The sequence below is a fragment of the Triticum dicoccoides genome, chromosome 3B, assembly GCF_002162155.2.
Source record: "Triticum dicoccoides isolate Atlit2015 ecotype Zavitan chromosome 3B, WEW_v2.0, whole genome shotgun sequence".
NCBI classification, from domain to species: Eukaryota; Viridiplantae; Streptophyta; class Magnoliopsida; order Poales; family Poaceae; genus Triticum; species Triticum dicoccoides.
In genome coordinates this window covers 635929217-635933666 of record NC_041385.1, presented here as the reverse complement: position 1 = coordinate 635933666, position 4450 = coordinate 635929217, and the positions used below count along the sequence as shown (strand labels likewise).

At 52.2% G+C, this 4450-nt stretch overlaps 1 pseudogene; it reads right to left on the bottom strand.

Moving 5' to 3' along the window:
• Window positions 1-307: 307 nt before the first annotated feature.
• On the bottom strand, window positions 308-3177 carry LOC119277549 (annotated as a pseudogene).
• Between the last annotated feature and the right edge of the window lie 1273 nt (window positions 3178-4450).

Sequence of the window (4450 nt, the reverse complement as noted above, 5' to 3'; positions counted from 1 at the left end):
ACCCTGTCTGAAGGAGGAACAAAAGAAAAAGTACTCTCTTTGTTTCTAAATATAAGCCTTTTTAAAGATTTCAATACGAAAGAGTGAATCTACACTCTAGAATACGTCGATATACAACCGTATTCATATCTACTTATATTATGGGACGGAGGGATGGGACGGAGGGAGTAGTTTATGTTGAAATCTCTAATAGGACTTTCTGTAGTGAACGTCAGATTTTGCACTCTGAAGCCTAAACCCATGGTCAAGTCAGTTGATCGTGCGGTGGCACGTTTTGCACAGATATACAAGAACGAAACAGGGAAGATAACTTGATCCAAGCAAACACCCGGTACAACGCTGGCTACTTAAATCGATCGAAAGTTGAGGATTACATCAACAACACTGACATCCATCCAAAAGATCTCCCTCTCGACTCAGCCACACTAAAAAACCTGCCTTGAGAACAGCCAAACACTACAATCCATCACTCTTCAGAGTTCAGAGACTTCAGACTCCCGCTGCCAAAATCACCACCGCTCTCAGCTTAATCGACCTCCTCGATCTTGGGCCCCGCACCGCTTCCGCCGGCCGGCGCATCCTCATTCATGCCGGCGGCACCGCCCATGCCACCCATGTCCGGCCCTGCGCCCTGGTACATCTTGGCGATGATAGGATTGCAGACGCCCTCCAGCTCCTTCATCTTGTCCTCGAACTCGTCCGCTTCCGCGAGCTGGTTGGTGTCGAGCCAGCTGATGGCGCCGTCGATGGCGTCCTCGATCTTCTTCTTGTCGGCGGCCGGGAGCTTGGACGCGATCTTGTCGTCCTTGACGGTGTTCCTCATGTTGTAGGCGTAGTTCTCCAGCGCGTTCTTGGCCTCCACCTTCTTCTTCAGCTCCTCGTCCTCGGCCTTGTACCGCTCCGCCTCCTGCACCATCTTCTCGATGTCCTCCTTGCTCAGCCGCCCCTTGTCGTTGGTGATGGTGATCTTGTTCTTCACGCCGGCGGTCTTGTCCTCGGCCGACACGTTCAGGATGCCGTTGGCGTCGATGTCGAAGCAGACGGTGATCTGGGGCACGCCGCGGGGGGCCGGGGGGATGCCGGACAGCTCGAACTTGCCCAGCAGGTTGTTGTCCTTGGTCCGCGCGCGCTCGCCCTCGAAGACCTGGATCAGCACGCCCGGCTGGTTGTCCGAGTAGGTGGAGAATATCTGCTCCTTCTTGGTCGGGATGGTGGTGTTCCGCGGGATGAGCGTCGTCATCACGCCGCCGGCGGTCTCCAGGCCGAGGGACAGCGGCGTGACGTCGAGCAGGAGCAGGTCCTGCACCTTCTCGTTGCCCTCGCCGCTGAGGATGGCGGCCTGCACGGCGGCGCCGTAGGCCACGGCCTCGTCGGGGTTGATGTTCTTGCACAGCTCCTTGCCGTTGAAGAAGTCCTGGAGCAGCTGCTGCACCTTGGGGATGCGGGTGGATCCGCCGACGAGCACGACGTCGTGCACGGTGCTCTTGTCCATCTTGGCGTCGCGCAGGCACTTCTCCACGGGCTCCATGCACTTGCGGAACAGGTCCATGTTGAGCTCCTCGAACCGAGCCCTGGTGATGGTCGAGTAGAAGTCGACGCCCTCGTACAGGGAGTCGATCTCGATGGTGGTCTGGGCGGTCGACGACAGGGTGCGCTTGGCGCGCTCGCAGGCCGTGCGCAGCCGGCGCAGCGCGCGAGGGTTGCCGCTGATGTCCTCTTGTGCTTGCGCTTGAACTCCTGGACGAAGTGGTTCACCATGCGGTTGTCGAAGTCCTCGCCGCCGAGGTGGGTGTCGCCGGCGGTGGCCTTCACCTCGAAGATGCCCTCCTCGATGGTGAGCAGCGACACATCGAACGTGCCGCCACCGAGGTCGAAGATGAGCACGTTCTTTTCGCCAGAGCTGCTGGCCTTCTTGTCAAGGCCGTAGGCAATGGCGGCGGCAGTGGGCTCGTTGATGATGCGCATCACATTGAGGCCGGCGATGACCCCGGCGTCCTTGGTGGCCTGACGCTGCGAGTCGTTGAAGTAGGCCGGCACCGTGACGACGGCGTTCTTGATGGTGGTGCCGAGGTAGGCCTCACCGATCTCCTTCATCTTGATGAGCACCATCGAGGAGATCTCCTCGGCGGCGAACTGCTTCTCCTCGCCCTTGTACTGGACGACGATCATCGGTTTGTCAGCAGGGCCGGGGATGACCTTGAACGGCCACAGCTTCATGTCGCTCTGCACCGACGGGTCGGTGAACCGCCTGCCGATCAACCGCTTGGCATCTGCGATGGAGATGGAGCAGGAATGTCAGTCAAACTGTTCGACTGGATAATTGACGCTCAAACTCATAACAAAAGCAAACAAGCAGAGCAGCAGTAGAGCTTTGACAAGTCAAGGAACTGTTTAAAAGTCCCAAACAAGAAACCGAAATTTACCCCCAAACAAATTGTTCAGCTAACCCAGCAAGTTATCTTCCTTCCCATTGTTCAGCACAGAAATCTTAATCAGCAATTTTTTACAGAATCTCGCTGGAACTAAGCGGATTTTAATTCTAGATCAGATTGATTGCATATATTTCCGCCGGTTCTTCGAATACATGAGAATGCAGAATTGGACGACGCCAACTTGGCTCTACATTCCTTTGCTACTCGTTAAGCTCAGTGAACAAACAAATTTAGAAAACAAAATTCAGACTACATACTACAATGATCTGCATTGCGGTACATAATCGCATAAAAAACGCATACACGCACATAATCGAGCACAGCATCAACCGTAGCAGTACAAGCACGAACACGAGATGATCCATCTAAGCTAGAAGAAGAGGAGCGGTGCAGGAGGACGTACCGAAGACGGTGTTGGTGGGGTTCATGGCGACCTGGTTCTTGGCGGCGTCGCCGATGAGGCGCTCGGTGTCGGTGAAGCCAACGTAGGAGGGCGTGGTGCGGTTGCCCTGGTCATTGGCGATGATCTCCACTCGGTCGTGCTGCCACACGCCGACGCACGAGTAGGTGGTGCCCAGGTCGATGCCGATCGCTGGGCCCTCTCCTCCATTCTTCGCCATCTCCTCTCTAAGCTTGAATGGGGAAACGGAAACTCGAAGGCGAAATCGGAGCTAAGAACTCTACAGATCTGAGAGAAATCGCTTGCTTGCTTGCGAGTTGGGAATCGCGATGGAACTGATGTGGGGAGGGACGAACGGGGGGCGCGAACGATATTGTAGATCAGCCCTACATTTGCCCATTATTGTAGATCAGCCCTACATTTGCCACAACGATATTCTTCACTATTTGTATTCTAGCCATAGTTTAAAAAACCCGGACCGAACCGGCGGTCGAACCGGAAAAAAGGGAACCGGCGGCCTCAGCTGTTTTCTAAGCTAATAAGACTGTTTTGCAATCAGACCGGAGAAAACCGATCGAACCGGCTGGTTTTCTGGAAAGCCGGTGAAAAAACCGGGCCATTGAACCACGAAAAACCAAGAAAATGTTTTAATAAAAATTGGGAAAGTGGGATTCAATTCCATGTCGTGTGAGCAGTACGCGGGACCTCCTCACGGCCCAATAACCAACTCGGATGTGCTACTTTGTTGTCCACTGCATGGAAATAATTTTATTTGACCATTGTTTCACACTATATTAGCGCATATATTACTCAACATATATTATTTTATTGCTTAAAAAACCGACAATCGAACCGATGAACCAGCGGTCCTATCGGTAAAAACCTGAACCGACAACTTTTCCGGTTCGATTTCCGGTCGATTTTTTAAACTATGATTCTAGCAAGCATTCGTACTCTTTGATACTATCACATTTGCTTGAGTTGCTACTGCTGCTGTTGCTACTACTGTTGTTACCCTACTATTATTGCTATCACTATGCTAATAATAACTTTTCGTATCAGCCAAGTAGTTGGCTTGTTTTTCTCTTTGTCGCTCTGAGGAACTGTCTCCTGGGAAGTGGGTTTGGCTGTACTATTTTGTCGTATTGGTGTTAGCTGGTTTTAGCCCTAGAATCGGAGTTTCGAATGTGAGCTCCAAGTGGCAGGTTTCCAGCTAGTGCTCCAACTCACTTTCTCCCCTCTACCTTATTCTCCTAGTCATGGTGTAGTCGCTACTTTAGGTTATGGTAACAAACTTTGTATTTTTGTTAAGAAATTAATGGAAAGGGAGAAAGGCCCGTTTGGAAAAAAAATTGGTGCAAGGAAGTGATTCTTGGGTGTGGTTGAATCGATAAGTCAGCTGGTAAGGCTTATAAATATTCTTCGGCTTCCCTTATGTCGAATCAATATATTTGGGGTAAAATACTACTCCCAAAGACTGTTGCGATCCCCTATACTTCTGGGTCATCGGGAGCATGGTAGCATGCATCGTTGAGGGCCGAGATGCACACACGTTTAGAGCCAGGCCGAAGGGTGAGTAGTCATGCACATGCCATGTGAAGCATGAACCGCCAATGAG